Consider the following 18,396-nt stretch of genomic DNA (forward strand, 5'->3'; position numbering starts at 1 on the left):
GACGTAGGGTTATTGCGCTGATGAACGACGATTTTTTTTTTCATTTTATTGGAACAGAACGTTATAGATGTGTCATAAAAATTATACCTTCGTAGGGACTCCTCTCGAAATATTGGCTTCAGGCTGATTAAAACGGTGTCAGGGGATAAGGGATGCTAACTATTTAGCAATACAAAAATGGCACTCGATGCAATAACGCCGCCAATCGCCCTGACGATGGCTTCATGGCCAATACAAAATTTTGGTAGTTATGGTAGGTCGCCAGATTTTTGAAAGCAATTTTTGGGTCGCGAGCTCAAAAAGTTTGAAATACACTGGCTTGAGCAGTATGCGAGTAATTCAGACTCGAATGATGTAGGCTCTGATATATTGATAGATTGTTGAATGGATGTACATATGTAAAAACGTGTGTGCATGTAAATATAGGAACATATGAATGTATATATGTACGTAGGTTTATCCGGAATAGGCTAGGCCTGCTAAATGTCACACCACTTTGTCATTCGTCAGCGTTTAAAGTGAAACAAGAAAAGCACACAAAAACATCGGCATTTCACTGCCACTAACATGAGCAATACGGCTGCCACTTTCGTCCATTTGACCCAAAGTAGTTCTTTTATTCTTGTTTGGTCTACTTTTTTCAGCTTTGGTATTACGTATTTGAAGAGTTTTAAAAGTAAATGTCTTTTGTTTGAATGTTTTTTCAGGCCGGGTTACATAAACAAAATATTTTCGACTGCACAGCACGGAATATTTTAGTGAAAAGGTCAGCAGGGAAAGCAATAATTCTGACACTTGCTAATGACAACATTAAGCAAAACGTATGTAGGTCTACATGTTCGTTTGTGATTACGCACAAGACAATACTATCGCACTGTGTTTATGTGATTGCGGGAAAGTATGTGTGACAAGTAAGAAAAATTAATTTGGTAGATTCTTTTATCAAAAATCAAATATAAAATGTACTATCCAAAAAGTTTGCAAGACTGCAGATCTATTCAAATAGGTACACATAAGTATATGGTTATATAAAATGTAGAAGCCGCAAACAAAATTTCACAAATTTTTTTTGTTACGTGTAGAAAATTTGTTTGTACCGTAACTACTAAACTTTTTACGTTTTCCGAGGTTCCTAGGCTGATTAAATACCACTATAGGTTTTGCTTATAAATGTATCTAACTTTTCAAATTGACGTCTTAGTGTGTTGGTATTAAAATCGAAAAGAAGTATCGTGACTTAAATAAAACTGTAGGAGATTGACTCCACTAGACATACCACTACATATGTCTCACACAGACCTTTTGTTATTTTCTTATGTGTAAACATCTTTGCTACAGGTATGGGGAGTCCTGAATGTAAGATATAAGTGTAAGTGTAATCGTGAGCGTAATATTTTTAAGAAATGTTCTATATGTGGGATACATGTAGAATGTAAATGCAGGCGTAATACGTAACATTTTTATACTATGTGCTGTATGAAGTACTAAGTACTAAGTGAAGCCAGCATTGAACCTTATGTAATAGATGGTACGCCTTTGGAGCGTATATCTATTGCAAATGATCTAGGTGTCCTTTTTGATCCGAAATTGAATTTTAACATGCATATTTCATCTATTGCCAACAGAGCGTTGGGTTTACTTGGATTTGTTAAAATATGGGCTAAAGAGTTCGATTATCCGTGCCTCACTAAGGATCTTTACACATCGCTGGTTCGTCCAATACTCGAGTATTGCTCATGCGTTTGGTCCCCTGTTTCTCAAAAGCATATAAACCGTCTTGAGTCAGTTCAAAAGCAATTTTTTATATTCGCATTTCGCGGCCTTAATTGGGACTCAAGTCTCCACCTTCCTCCATACAGAGGTAGACTTCTTCTTATTAACTTACCCACTCTGGAAAATCGGAAAATATTACTGGGGGTATTGTTCATCCATAAGCTCATTATTGGAGAAATCGATTCTGCGGACCTTCTCAGCCGCTTGTTTTTTGCGGTTCGCCCTAGAGTGTCCAGACACTACGTTCCTTTTTAGTTAACCCTTTGTCGACGAAACTTTGCCAAAAATAATCCTCTTCTATCTGGTGCGCGCACTATAATGACTTGTATAGCTGTATCTGTCTTGAATGTACTTTTGCCACTATACGTAATGCAATACTTGCCTATCTAATTTAAGAGATACAAGCTAATTTAATTTAATTTGCCGGCATTTATTTCTTCCATAAAAAACAGGAACTATCACGTTTAAAGATGGGAGAACATTTATCAACATGTATCATTAAGAAGGAACAACACAGTACTGTGTTGATTGGAATCTGGTGCATTCCAACAACGTAAAAAAACATGCTTTTACATGAGTCACTGATCGGAATCGTATGCATTCCGGCAGTATAATCTTATGGGTCAGGCATCGTGCTGATTGGAATCCGGTGCATTCCAACAACACAGGTCATGTTACTTTTTTATGCCTTGTGATGGCCTATCCTCATTAAACTACTCTTAGCACTGCCAGATTCCCATGACATGCTGATTGGAATCTTGTTGCATTGCAATAGCAAGATTGGAATCCACTGCATTCCGAAATCATGCTGAGCGGAATCTGATTTATTCCGCCAGTATAAGATCTCGGTATAAGATCTTATTTCTGCTCATATTTCTTATTATTATTATATTCTGAAATTAAAGTGTAATTTTCATTAATATATCTTTGTTTGAAATATAACATTGTTGAAATCTCGATATATCTTAAATTTTATCTTTTGAGTTGTATATTTATATATCTTTTATATTATGCAGTCGACCATAGTTTGTCGTCGACTTTAAATAATAAATAAAATAAATAAAGAATGTACAAGCATATGCGTAGCATGTAACATTGGTATATGTACTATATGGAGTTCTAGATCGTGTATATAACATGCGTAGTATGTAATATTGGTAAACATATGTACTGTATGGAATACTAAACAAGGTATATATATAAGAAAATACGCAACGTGCAACATTGATATACGTATTGTATGGAGTAATCGAGAATGTATACATAAGTGTCGGCGAAGTGTGTGGTATTGGTATGCTGTATGGAGTAATAAAGAATGAGAGCGGTAGTATAGTCACAGTCCCTACACTCTGGCTGGTAGAGTTGATATGAGCGAAGTCACACAACTAGAAATACCTTTCGTTTCATACCCATATCGGCATATGTCATGCCATTTTTTTTAATTTCGAATAGGTGGCAACCTTGTGAAACATTCTGAGTGGCAACACCTAGGTAGAAAGTCCTAGAAGGTGATACATTATCTCTGTCTCAAATGTCATTTAAATCGGTTAAGCCGTTCCCGAGATAGTTCGGCTATACAAACATACAAATATACAAGAATTGCTCGTTTAAAGTTATAAGATACATATGTACATATGCATGTACGCACATTCTGAGCAGGCATGCTTAACCAACGAACCGATATCATTTCGTTACGATAATCAACGTTAATAAACGAAACAAAGTCATATCGTTTCGTTTATTAACGTTAAGAACGTCAAATTAACGTTAAATTGACGTTCTTAACGTCAATAAACGAAACGAAATGACTTTGTTTCGTTTATTAACGTTAATTATCGTAACGAAATGATATCGGTTCGTTGGTTAAGCATGCCTGCTTTTATGACTCCCACATTATGAAAACTATGAGCCATATGCTCAGAAATTCTGAGCATATGGCTCATAGTTTTCATAATGTGGGAGTCATAAAAGATACTTTTACCAATTTTACACAGAGGGTTAAGAGATAATTAGCCAATTTTTCCACATTAAAGCCCTTATTGAGCTGTTGTTGTTTTAGCGATAGGGACACTCCACGAAGGCCTTGGCGAGTGTTATCGATATTGATGGTCCTTTGCCGGATGCAGGTCCGGTACATTCTGGTAAAAAACATCATTAAGGTATTAGCTCGACCATTAGGGAACGATTTGTTATTACCACATGAAGCCTTCTACGCCATACCCCCTCCCACCCTCTAGCTGCATAAGGAACTTGGGGTCGCCAGAGCATTGGCTGCTAAAGAAAGATTCACCACGGGTTGGAGAAGCTATATATTGCGCTGGCAACACCTTGATAGTTGCGCCACACAACCACTTGAATTAATTTGGTATTTTTGTCGCGTCTTACGACAGGAATACCTTCCGCGGGTATATTCTAGGCCCCCTAACCCGCTGTGGTGCCCTTAGTGAGCACAGTCTTCCATAAAAAATACAAATTCCTAATTATTGCTTTGTTGAATGCAAAATAGGGTCAAAAATCTAGCACGCTTTGCTTAATGGGTGGCATTTTATTGTCAATGTAACAAATGACAATTAATTATCTAATGATAAATAATTTTGTAGGCCCAAATAATTTAGTTAAACTTTTTGTTGTTTTATTTGAAGCTTTTCGGCTGATTTATCTCAATAACATCTATTTTTTTTCATTTTAATCAACGCGTTTCGACGCATATTCGCGTCTTCTTCAGGATTCTAATTTCATGAAAATATAGATGTTATTGAGATAAAACAAAAAGTTTAAAAATAAATTATTTTGAATAATTTACGAATTATAGAAAAACACCAAAAAAATTCAAAATTTTATTTTCGCTGCATTCAGCAAACGATAAAATGGATTTTTCAAAAATAGGCACATATTTCCGTAATATTTTTTTGGGGCTGCCAGATGTTCGCCCAATGAAGCAAGTGGACCTGTGTGGAAAGGAAACTTAGTCATTTGATTAAGCAAAATTGTGATTCGATTAGTGAAATTGGTATTACTAAATGAATATCTAATTCTCATATTTAACACATATGTATTTTCGATTCATTTCGGAACTTATTTAGAGGTAAACGTTTCTGAATATATACACAAACATGAGCAAATACCTGACTTTTATTTCTGATACAAAAAAATTTGCTCGATGCGAACCCGCGATCTTAAAATAAATTAATTTTAAATTAATTAAAGTAAAATTTGTTGTTGTTTTATCGGCTTATCGATTTGTAAGATCGCGGGTTGGAATCAAGTTCAAGGCCTAGCAAAAATTTCTTTTAACATTATTATTATTACATAAATTTTTTCTTAATTGAATTCTTCTATTCTAATTTAAAAGCTTTTTCAATTAAGGAAAAATTTATCGTAACAATAATAATGATAAAAAAATTATTGTTAGGCCTTGAGCTCGATTTGAACTTAAGTTAGTTTAAAATAAATTTAATTAAAGCAAATAAAAATAAAAATATAATTAAATTAAATCGAATTGAATGGATTAATCAAACTAAATTAAATTAAGGCAAATTAAATGAAATGTAATTAATCTCAACGTCCGAGAAAAAAAAGATTTAATTTAATTTATATAAATTAAGCGTGGATCGCCCTCATTGCTTCTCAAATGTATGAAAACATTTATTTTATTTATTTATTTAATTTATAATTTATAATTTATTTAATAATTTGGGAAAAATTTAAACAACGTGACATCAGGACGGACAAGGAGACCGCTTTTAAAAGCAATGAAGGCAACCCCGCTTAATTCATACAAATAGACAACATTGGTTAATTCTTTGTAGTTCTATAAATAGAACAAAAGCAAAAATAACAGTTTCCTTGAAATCGCCACGAACAAAAAGCATTACTTTGACACATGATTACATACAAAGTTTGTACTGTGTAAAGAATAAAATATGCAAGGACCGCAATTGGGATAAAGTTTACATCAACTAAGGCATCACGTGGCTGAATGCGTTTGTAACACTTCAACCATCGTAGGAGTGCGGGTTAAAATCCCTCTTCCGGGAGAAAAGGCTTTGGGGGATTTACAAGGTATAATCGAAGAAGCTGTCGCCTTGTCCGTCCTGATCTCCATTGTTTAAATTTTTCCCAAATTATTAAAAAAAATTTTATTTAGTTAAATCAATTTTTAATCTCCGAGTTAGCCGTTTGTAATCGAATGGATATCAATATGTATAGTATTACGAAATTGCTATCGGCATGTTATCGATTTGGTGACGTCGACTCATCGGTTTGTTATGGAACACATACCTTCAAAACTTTAAAATAAAATCAATGGCGCACACATAACAAACCGCTTAGAAACCAATACGACGTAAATGACAAGCTGATAACAAATCGAAATCTCGAAGACGATAATTCGGTATCAATAATAAACCGATAAAAAAATACCTTGTCCGTATCAGTTGTCACCCCTGGGTGAGCTCTAGATAACTTAAAAACATAGGCATACATCTGTATTTTTACACATCGAACTTCCCGAGTACTTGATACTCATGCCTTTTTTGTTTTTAATATATGAATTGGTATTGGTAGGTGGGGGAAAAAGACGTGAGTACCAGGTAACTGTCAAATTATTTGTAAAAATTCAAGTAGGCGTTTTCCATTAGTTAGATCTCGCCCAGCGCATGAAGTTATACCACGAAAGAAAGAAATATTTACGAGATTTTTGAGAAGAGCTGCGTTGAATTCTTCTCGGTAACATCCGATACCAGCAAGTTATTGTTCCGTTATCGATCGATGAAAAATCGAAAGCCTTTCGATATCAAATTCAAATCGGTAACATTTCTATAACACGTTGATAACAAATTATCGGCACGTTTTTGACGGGTTGTACGCTAACTACACAGCACAAGTCTACTTGCAATAAGATTTGCCCGGTGTGTGTGCACTAGTTGTGCAACCTGCCCAGATAACTGTGCTAAAATCAAAACGGTTTTGATATATATGGAGGTCTGCCAACATTGTACATGCTTTCTCTTCGTGCGTGGTGTATCCAATATAGTTCTCGTAAATTTTTGATGTTGAAACATCGCTATTGCACACACATTCTCCTATCTGTTTATTATTACTTATGGACCTCTACTCGTTGGCGATGGCGAGTACCGAAGAATATTTCATGATGAGCTGTACGAGCTATACGCAGACATCAACATAGTCCAGCGAATTAAAACGCAGCGGCTGCGCTGGCTAGACCATGTTATGCGAATGAAAGATGATGCTCCGGCCAAGAAAGTGTTTCTATCGGAACCCGCCTACGTAGGCAAAGGTAGAGGGCGGCCACCACTCCGTTGGAAGGACCAGGTGGAAAACGATTTAAACTCCCTTGGTGTGACCAATTGGCGCCGTTTGGCGGAGCGAAGGAGCGACTGGCGCGCCTTGTTGGACGGCCATAACCATTTAGACGGTTAAGCGCCAATTAAGTAAGTAAGTAAGTTTATTATTACTACGAAAATTTTAATTTTAGGTGTTTTGTGTATTTGTCCATATTCTATAGTGATTGACTATATTATGGTAAATAAAAAGTGTAAAAAATAAAACGCGCATATTTTCATTTGCATTAAGGCTGGTTTTCGTTATGTCTAATTTCACGTCAAACGTTGCCATTTTAATGAAAACGGGTTGTCATTTGTGTTTGTCGTCACTTTGACTACGTTGTGTCAATTAAAATGTCAGCTAAATGAAAACAGCCCTATGTCTATTTGACTGTCAAAATGCATTTGGCAGCATGTTGGCATTTTTCTCTACGTTTGACAGCTGATTTCTTAAATAAACTGCGCCAAATTCAAGTTGCAAATTTAAGGTAAGGAAATAAATTATTTAATATAATATGTAAAGATTGATATATTTAAATTATTTTGATTTAATTTATGAAAACTAGATAAATGGACGAAATGGAAGAGTGCGAAAGCTAGCGGAATATTGGTCAAACGAGCGGACGGAAAAATTAATTAATGAAGTGGAGTCGAAGGAAGGGACCTGGAACTTCTTGTCCAAAGAATATAAGGACAGGAATGCCAGGGAAGCCCTTTGGGAAGAAATTGCAGACATTATGGAGCTGCCACCGTGGTGTGATGGTAGCGTGCTCCGCCTTCACACCCCGGGCAAAGCAACGTCAAAATTTTCGAAATAAGGTTTTTCAATTAGAAGAAAATTTTTCTAAGCGGGGTTGCCCCTCGGCAGTGTTTGGCAAGCGCCCCGAGTGTATTTCTGCCATGAAAATCTCTCTGTGAATACTCATCTGCCTTGCAAATGCCGTTCAGAGTCGGCATAAAACATGTAGGTCCCGTCTGACCAATTTGTAGGGAAAATCAATAGGAGCACGACACAAACTGGAAGAGAAGCTCGGCCTTAGATCTCTTCGGAGGTTATCGCGCCTTACATTTATTTTTTTTTATTTATGGGGCTGCCTAGATCGGAGGTATCCAAAAAGTGGAACAGGCTTCGTTTTCGTTTCGGGTAAGTTATTGTGTTTTGTGTCACCAAAGATATTGTGGGATTTATTGTCGATTTCACTAAGTAATAGTGAAACTAAAATTTAGCAGTAGCAATATCGTAACAGCGGCAGTGAATTTAGAAACAGTGCTAAACTCGGCAGTATTTCTTCTTACTGCCACTGTGCAAATGTGAGTTATTACTTGAACATTCCCTAAAAAAAGTCGCCACTGCCACCGTCGCTGTTACTGCCAAATTGTAATTTCACTAAATGAACTGACTCAGCTTAAATTAATTGATGGTCTTTATTGTCACATTCAACTACCTTACAGAGTAATAATCTTATTAATCTCTTTGTATACAAATTTAGGCCGTATTTAATAAAATGGGACAGACAAAGAGTGGGCAAGGGACAACGGTGTCAACAACAAACCCTATACACGCATCCCTTAAATTTTTAGAACCAATGATGCGAAGTGAAGCACCAACAACTTCGAACTTGAAACATGTTAGTATATACAGAAGTGGAATACTCAAATAAGCCGTTGTCATCATCTGCGGTAAACGCTACCCGATAGTTGAATTGACAGAAATCGTTCGGTTATCTGTCAAAAAATTTTCGGCTAGCGTGTCGGTAAGCGTTTACCGCAGATGGAGTTTCTTTTTCCTCTTGGTTGAAACTCAAAGGAAATATGCCCTTTTTTATGAAATTTAGTTTTTGGCAGATCTTTTATATAGGAAAGAGCGCCTTTTAGTAGTCCAGTTAGTCCATTGAAGACGACATGTATAATTTTGTTTTCCGGCCTATTTCATTAAAATCCCGCATTCAGTGGAAAATTGCATGTGGCCTTTTTTTAATCACTCCTCATTTAATAATACTGACTCATCCAAAATATGTGTATGATTTCAATTTAGAAAAGCCAAATCCCATCACTTGGATCTGCATCTGCCTCCGAATATTCTCCAGAAGAGTCCTCTCCGACACCATCCACATCAGGCACAAAGCGCCGAAGATATGACAATTGTCATGACGATGGTTACGCCAAAGTTGTTGAGCGGTGCTTAGAAACTGTAACTGCTGCTACAAAAAGTGATGCTTGGGATTATGTCGGACAATTTGTTGCCTCAAATGGACGCCTGTGGGAAGCCTCAAATCCCCAACATGTCCACGAATTTAAATCAAATATTTGTGAGGTTGTACTCACATTTCAGAAAAGCTTTACAGAGGTGAATAATTACACTGCATATGGATGATCTTATTAATTTATATTCTTCTACAGGCTTATCCAGCAGAATATCTGATTGATTAAGGATCCATTCAACGGAAATTTATTTAATTTATAAAGGACTCTAATTAACATATCGCGTCGGACACCTTGTATTAAAGAAAACGCATATGTATATCGTCCCCTTGATTCACAAAGGCCCTAACCACATATTTTAAGTTTTACAGGAGAAGCAAACAACAATTATTTTTTTGATTTACGTTAAGGTAGTAACACTTTCCAATATCAGTGATGGTGTATTTTAATATATCTTACCAATATCTGTGCAAAACGCAGTTTCGGAAAAAATGTAGGTTATGGCCTTTGTTAATAAAGGTAAGAATTTGTATTTACGACAGTAATTTTAATTTTTATTAATATTAATATTGTGGATACCTCTGATCTAGGCAGCTCCATAATATCTGCAATTTCTTGCCAAAGGGCTTCCCTGGCATTCCTGTCCTTATATTCTTTGGACAAGAAGTTCCAGGTCCCTTCCCTCGACTCCACTTCATTAATTAATTTTTCCGTCTGCTCGTTTGAACAAAGTTCTGCTAGCTGCAGCATACTCAAAACAGTTTTAAAAATTCTTCAAAAAAAATTTATTGTTTACGAAAATTCGACGGCTTTTATAGTAAAGTAGTTGAATAATTTTACTGTAGGCAAAATTGTTGAAAATTGCAACAAAAAAAAAAAAAGAAATAACTGTAAGCGGACTTAAGTTATATTAAAGAAAAAAAAGTATGCAAATGGTGCCACCATTATAAATGAATTCAAATTTATTTTTCTTGCTAATGAAGTAATTAATTTATTTTATTTTCTTTTTATGCGTAATTTAACAAACTGTAAAGTTCATTACTTAGTGTTATAACCATACCTGGACACAGTGCCCAAATTTTCATTTGCAGTACCACTAAACCTTTTAGTGATAGCGAAATTCTGAGTGCACTAAAACTTTAATTCACCCTGCCCAGATATGGTTATAATTATGTTACAAACAATTCGAAATTTGTTGTACTGTGGAACCAATATACAACTAATTTGTTCGTTATTAAAACTAAATAAAATTGCAAAATCTTAAGATTATTTAAGTTTACCTAAATTTTGTACTTCTTACTTAGGCGCTTTTAAAAAATTCCAATTATGCAGGGGTGGATTTCCGTAATTCGACCTCAAACAAAAACGAGTATCAAATAATCGTTTTTGCGTTCCGTAACACAAAAGCTTTGAAACTTTAATTTGTGTGGTTTCTATATTTAAAATGAAAATTATTAAAAACACACAGATATACATTCGCTACGAGGAGTGATATAGGGAAAAGTAAAGAAATGGAAGAAGGGAGGAAATGGAAAGTAGGGAAGAAATTGAATTTGAAATTGATTACCACGACAGCTGGTTCTACGTACGGGAAAGACTCGAGTTTTTTCTGACCAAGGGTTATTTCTTTTTCATTTATCAATTCCCATCCCTAGCTGCTTTTTCACATGTCTCGTTCGCAGGAGTTTGACCATATCACGTGAAGAAATTTCACAAAAGATTTCCAGAAGTTATATAATCGCTGTTGGAAGTTTAGTACCGAACATCCCTTAGCTATGTACAAATGAAGGTGGAACGGCTGCAACCGTGGATGACCATTTTGGGGTAAGACGTAACGATTAAACAGGATTATACTGACAGCTCTTGGCCGGGTAAACTCCAAGTCAATTGGGTACGTGGAATTGCCTGATGTGGGGTGTATTCATTCACAACCTTGAAATGAGTTATGAAATATGGCCCTGTTATATTGCCATGCCACTTCACCGTGGGCGTCATAAAATAGTCCATGAAGTTTTCTCGCGCATGAAGTTTCATCGCGTTGTCTGTCCCTCTACCTAATGTGCTTTCCCCCACCTATGTTCGCCAGCTAACTCTCATAGCAATTCCCTCAGTATCATCGTTGACATCACATCTTTGTATGTACATGGATTTTCGTGTCAGGGGAAAGTTATATAGCACACAAATCACGAGGACAATATCTTTCGTATGCTCCGGTTTCACATCCATTGGTTTTTGATAATTCGAAAACGAGACGCACATATTCCGAACACATTCTCAATTACATTTCTTGCCCGCGCAAGCCTATAATTAAAAATTTTGTGCGACAGCACCTGTTCCCGATAGCAAAATGGTTTCGTTAAGTATGTTTTTATGGGAAACGCGTCATCAGCCACAATCACAAAAGGCATTTCAGCAATTTCTAACGGAAGTGGCCTCGGAGGCGGGAAATTTAATGTGTTGTCAGCAAGAGCACTTGAAAGAGGGTATCTGAAATTTTGATTAAGTTGTGATAATTCTGGTGCAACATGCGTGTGATTTACCTTGCGAAAACGCCCCCGTCAGACTCACGGCCATATGTCCCAAATTCAACAAACAAAAATTTGTAGTCAGCAATGCTGTTATATTTTTTGTATTTGAAATACTCCGAACCGGAGTTTGATGGATCTTGAATAGCAATATGTTTTCCATCTAATGCCCCGCAGCAATTAGGAATGTGCCATCGCTCGTTAAAACGGTCAGCAACCTTCGTCCATTCGTCATGGGTGCTCGGAACCTTTATGGAAGATAACATACATATTTTTTAACGCTTTTGTAGGAATACATATGTTACGCTCCCCACCTTTAAAAATTCTTCTCCTAAAACAGTATAAAGAGCCCGACATGTCTCATGTATTATCTTACAAATGGTGGTTTTCCCCAGAATGAAAACACTCATCAGGCTAGAAAAGCTGTTGCCAGTTGCTAAATAACGCAAAGTAACAGCAATTCTTTCGCTAACCGAAATAGGTTTTCGAAAAACTGTTTTTTTTCTTGCAAATATATGGAGTGAGGCGCTCCACAAGAAAAGCAAAATCTTCCACAGACATTCACAAAAAATTGCTTAGCCATTTTGGATCCCGCTTGACCAGCTTAGTACGCAACGTAGAGTAAAATCCACATGTCTCTCTATTCCGCAGACTGGGTCGAATCCACCACTGCTTCGCCTTTCTTTGGTTATACCTTTTATTTTTCCAAGCTCGTAGCGATGTTACCAAACAAAGAGCGGCAGTAGCTATACTAATTTTTATATTTGTACGCATTTTATTTGTTTATATTATTTTACTTTCAAATATTCTTTATATTTATATAACGCTGATCAGCTGCCAAAAAATGACGTTTAAGCTTTTACATCAGATATGAAAATGGAAAGCCAATCAGCTGACACGTAAGGTTTGACATCAGAAATGAAAACGGAAGGTCAATCAATTGATATGTAGTTTTGACGAAGGCATTTGACATTCATATTTTGTGTCAGTTAAGGAGATGTAATGAAAATACTTTTGACACCAAATAACCAGCTGTCACTTGATGCCAATATTTGATGTCAGTAGTTTTGACATAATGGAAACCAGCCTTTACAGTTTTATCTACATTCATAGCTCGCCAGCTCAAAAACGAATATTGCGCAGTTTTTTCAATCGTGTTTTTCAAAATTCGTATTTGCACATATTTCCACTTTTATATTTGCGTTAAGATTTTTGTGTCGTGTATTTGCCGTATTACATATGAGACATCTGTGTATGTCGATGTAATTACCGTTAATTTAAGTGTTTATATACACATTGCTGTATCGAAAAAGAGTTTTTATTTGTTAAGAGTCGTCACTCGATACTTTGGCAAGAACAAAGTATTTTATCTCAAGGAAGTTTTGGTTAGTTTTCTTTAACTGCATCCTATATATTTATACGGTGTGGGAAGTGTCTTTGCGTAATTGCGATTTTTGGAAACAGAATTAATTCATTAATTTAATGCAATCATTAAAATAAAAAGAAATACGCCACGAAAATGTATAGAAGGTATTTTTATAAATATAGCTGACAAAAAAAAAAAAAAACAAAAAAAACCAGATATTACCTTGAGAAAACATAGATTAATTTGCCAAAGTATAGAGCGACGGTTCTTAACAAAGGAAATCTCTTTAATATCGATATCAAAGCAACCAGCGTGAAATAACAGAAAAGGTATTTTTCATTTAACATCTTAAGTGACAAAGTATCTTTTATTTTCTAATTTCTAAAACCTAGTTTTATTTTAATACCCAAAACGAACTTAGTGATATTCTTACCGTCAGGAGAAATAAACTACCGATTTGAAAACGAAGACGAATCTTGCCGCTTCGTATCTGCAAATCGATTTGAAAAACTGTTTTTTGTACGCGCACGCACATATACGACTTTTCTTGCTCTAACCAAAATAAGCATGCGTTGCGACAATGTAAGACATGTGTGCAAATGTCAAACCAAAATGTCACGCAGAACAAATGTTGGAAATCGAGTTAGATTTTTACGCAGTAAATTAAATTTCGGTTGCTCTCATACAATTTGTATGTGCATGAGAAAAACTGCCGCAGTGTGTTTTTATAAGGTTGGCCTGTAAGCTTTTGATTTCCTACACCGTGAGCAAAGATGTTTACATACAAATATGGTTGCTTTAAAAAAGTGTTTGTCTATCTGTAAGACTAGAACCATTCAGAACTTTACACCATGCCTTAACTTTAGCAATTAAGTTCGCTGCTCTTGGTGTGAATATCGGAATAGGCATACCAAAGTGCAACACAAAAACAAGATTCTCAATTGTAAAAATTTCATTGCAAAAGTGCGATTTTGCTACACAGAGATTGTCAAACTTAAAGCTCTTGGCAATGCGAACTTTGTAAGTAACGCCATAGCTTTAGTAAAATTCGTTTTGCTAACCCTTGCTGTCAAAAGTAAATGTCAGAGGTAAAGTTCTATCTGTTTTCAGGTTACGGATTCTGAATTGATCGTAGTCTGCTTTATTATTATCATCCAATCAAAAGTAATGGGTTTATTTCTTACTATTTTGATTCGATTTTTGGCCCAAAAATGTTCTTTATGTGGCAACCGTGATCAACAACGTCAATGACAACAATACAATAGCCACAGCAATAACAAATGCAATGGAAAAGTGCCGCTGAAGCGAAACAATATTATGCCGCAAAGCTTATTGTGCATAGTGATGTGCATATAGTAAGTGTTCTCTCTTATTTACGAGTATGTGTATGTATGCCAAATACTTAGTATATACAGCGCGGCCCACTGAACACATGTACATATATCTATCCAGATACTACAAACTTATGTGCATAAATAAGTATGTACAAACCCTATAGGAAAATATACCAATGTGTAAACTAAATCTAATGATTGGTTTTCACTAGGTCAAATTTCAGCACAGACTTGGTTATATCAATAAAATTGGCCCTTTTGACCATTGTGGATAAAATAAAATACATATGTGAAAAATGCAGTTTTGAAAAATGTTTTGGTTAGGGCCTTTGTGAATAAAGTTATGTACATAATTTAGGGAATTTTAATATTAAAAAAATTTCAAATATTTGGAAAGTTTTTTTTTTTTATTTAATTTAGTTATACTTTTTTGTACAAATAAGCCAATGTGGTATGATGGTAGCGTGCTCCGCCTGCCATACCGAAGATCCTGGGTTCACGCCGTGGGCAAAGCAACATCAAAATTTTAGAAACAAGATTTTTCAATTTTCCATCAGCAGCAAGCACTCCGAGTGCATTTGTGCCATGAAAAGCTTCTCAGTGAAAACAAGCAGGTCCCATCCCGCCAATTTGTAGGAAAACTTAAAAGGAGTACGACGAAAATTGGAAGAGAAACTCGGCTTAAAATCTTCGGAGATAATCGCGCCTTTTATTTATTTATTATGTATGTATAATATCGCACGGTTTATTGTAGAGGGATTTAATTCAAAATTTAAAATTTTATGGGAAAATGCAAAATTTTAATTTTTCATACAGCTTCATTATTGAAATGGTAATTTTTGTCCATCTAGCCAGCTGGCTACTTTGGGATATCATAAAATATCGAAAAACGAAAATATTGATTTACATCTCTTTACAATAAAGCGAGCGATATATTCGGACTATAAATTGAGGAATCGATCATAAAGCTTATAATTTGAATGTTATGAGTTCAGAAAAGATAATTCTGCTAGTTGGAAACATCTCGCCTTTCCAATAGCTTTCTTCTTAGAGGGTAGTGAGTTCCAATACGGATTGAACTGACAAAGAACATCCTGGGAAATGTCGAGTATTTAAAGTTAGGGATCAATAGTTAGGTTCAAAGCCGAGTGTACTGACACAAAGTTGGTTTGTTAAATAAGTAAGGCGAATACTTAGAGTGAAGAAGTTTATGTATTTGACCATTTTCATTTTAGCGTCTCGCGGTAATAACTACGCTGTTCTGTATATGTTATGGAGGCAGGGCAGATTTGAATTGATTTGGAATGCTTAATGGGTAACATCATGGAAAAATATTTTATGTCCATTAGGTCAGGTTCCAGTGTGCTTAAATCGTTATTCCGTCTAACATATAAGTCTGGGGAAAGCCTAATCGGGTGAGATATGTACATAAATTTGTGAAGTATGAAAATATACTGAGTGTCGAATAGAGGAATAGTAAGGTGAGGGAAATATATAAATAAAAAGAAACGGTGATATAAATTGAGGGTCAACTAAAAACTAAAGAGCAGAACATTACATTGCCATGTATGATTAAATATACTTAAATATCGCATAAAATTGCTTTGTCGTAGTTCCTTGTTTACTTCAATTTGGTCAGTGCTCTCCTGTTATTAATTTTTAATGCTTCATCCTGCCGTTGAATAAACACACATCCATATTCAAGGGGAAACAAAGGTGACCCGCTTCTATCTTTAACACGCTTATAATAACTTCACTTGTATGTCAGTTTGTAAATCTCTAGGCTAGGCGTGCAAAGGAGACCCATCTAACGGCAATTATTGAGGACTCACGGCAGTGGTTAAAATAGAGATAAAATGGAGAGACACATTTCAGTTACAACTGAGTATAATAAATAGTGAAATGCAGCAGTACTAATTTTCTGCGCAACAATTTCAGTGGTGTAGATAAAGTTTAACACTAAGCAGTCCATACACAACTTAATTGTTGATGTAATGCGCGTAAAAAAACACAGCTAATATTGAACTAAAAAGTTAAAAACAATTTTCAAAATAAGTTTAGAAGAATAATGAACGAAAAATACTAGTATTATTGTGAAAAGAGCCTGGGTGCTTTTTACCATAATTTTCGTATATCGAGCGCCCGACGCTTTTTAACACGCTTATATTACTTTGTTACTCGCTAAGTTAGACGCGCAAAGGAGAGTTACAAACCAACAAATATATGTAGTTTAAAAAAAACTAAAAAACACGCTTTTATAGTATATGAAAATAAAAATGAAAAATGAATATAGTTTAAAAAAACTAAAAACCATGCTTTTAAATAATATCGAACTAAAAAGTTAAAAATAAGTTTAAAACACTAATACACGAAAAATACTAGTATTATTGTGAAAAAGCGCCGGGCGCTCGGTATACTAAAAATATGGCACAAAACGTCCAGGTTTTTTTTCACAATACTACAAACATTTTCGTTCATTATTGTTTTAAACTTATTTTGAAAATTATTTTTAAATTTTTAGTCCGATATTATTTAAAAGCATGTTTTTTAGTTTTTTAAACTATATTTTAGTTGTAGTGCATGAGGTAACATATGGCGGTTGTTCTTTATTAGACGCTCATCCACAAAGAAGTTTCCATTTCGGTTAAGTATCGTTAAGAGCCATTGATTGGCCTTTCCCCGAACTGACAAAATTTTACAATTGCTTCTGGAAACCAGGGATGCACCTTAACGTTAAGCTAATCGTTTATCAAAAAATTTCCACCGTTTCCGTTGAAACACTTCGAAATATTATCGATAAAGAAATTATCAAGATAAATTGTATCTCGTTTTTAACCGAAACGAAAAGCTTTCGTTAACGTTAAAAACGTTAACAAAAACGTGATACTTTATGTTTGAATTGTGCTGGCAATGCTATAGCCGTAAGGTGGCAACAACGAGCGCACATACACACACAAACTCTATGTAATTTGTTTGTGTAATTCGTTGGTGGTAATGTCAAAAATACTCTGAGAAATGTTTGTACTGTCAAAATTCATGAGAAAAGTTGCAATCAGCTTGGCTAATGCTTTAACCTTTAATGACTCCGCCATCAATCAGCTTTGCCAGCATAGTTTGAAATTAATAATCAACATAAACGATTTGATTTCGTTTGGATATGGCAGAAAACGAAACGAAATCATTTCGTTAATTTGACGATCTTAACGTTAATAAACGAAACGAAATGACTTCGTTTCGTTTATTAACGTTGATTATCGTAACGAAATGATATCGTTTCGTTGGTTAAGCATGCCTGCTTGAAACAATGATCGGTAAGAGGGCCAGTTTAATTTTATTATAATGGGTGAGCTACCATTATAACTCTCACGGATGCGAAAGTTAGCGAGTATTGTAGGCGAACTTTACTGAACAGTGCGACATATATTGTCGAAGATTTCACCTAGCTTTTCAGTTGGAATTTGAGGAACTTCACTTATCAACACGTCCGATAGCAAACCATTATTTGTGCATTCATATCTTTGAGTTTTTAAAATTTTTGCTTTCACTCTAAGCTGCCGCGAACTCTCAGAAGAACCCACTGCTCTGATTATCTTTAGCTTTTTCTAAATCTCTTCTTTAATATGCTCTCTTCGTAAAAAATAATTTTTGCCTCTGGGTGAGAAATATCACTGGAAAATGGCGGATGGCGCTTAAGTTTCGCGAGCTTTACAAACGTTGGAGTATGAAGAGGGAAGGCGAATGGCTTTGCGTGTTGTTATTTTTGCTTTTGTTCATGTTACTCATATTAGAGAAATAACAAAAAGAAAAGTTGTGTAAAGTAATATGAGCCTGTCGCGGTAATAAAATACGAT

The 18,396-nt window shown here is 35.3% G+C and overlaps 1 protein-coding gene and 1 pseudogene across 10 annotated transcripts in view; one reads left to right on the plus strand and one right to left on the minus strand.

Annotated features, from left to right (window-relative positions):
- Positions 1-18,396, plus strand: part of LOC137240360 (CUGBP Elav-like family member 1) — a 1,194,531-nt gene that overhangs the window by 684,748 nt on the left and 491,387 nt on the right. The gene's annotated exons all lie outside the window — the stretch shown is intronic.
- Positions 11,857-12,619, minus strand: LOC137242473 (uncharacterized; annotated as a pseudogene).

Source organism: Eurosta solidaginis, chromosome 2 (genome assembly GCF_040869045.1).
Source record: "Eurosta solidaginis isolate ZX-2024a chromosome 2, ASM4086904v1, whole genome shotgun sequence".
Classification (NCBI taxonomy): domain Eukaryota; kingdom Metazoa; phylum Arthropoda; class Insecta; order Diptera; family Tephritidae; genus Eurosta; species Eurosta solidaginis.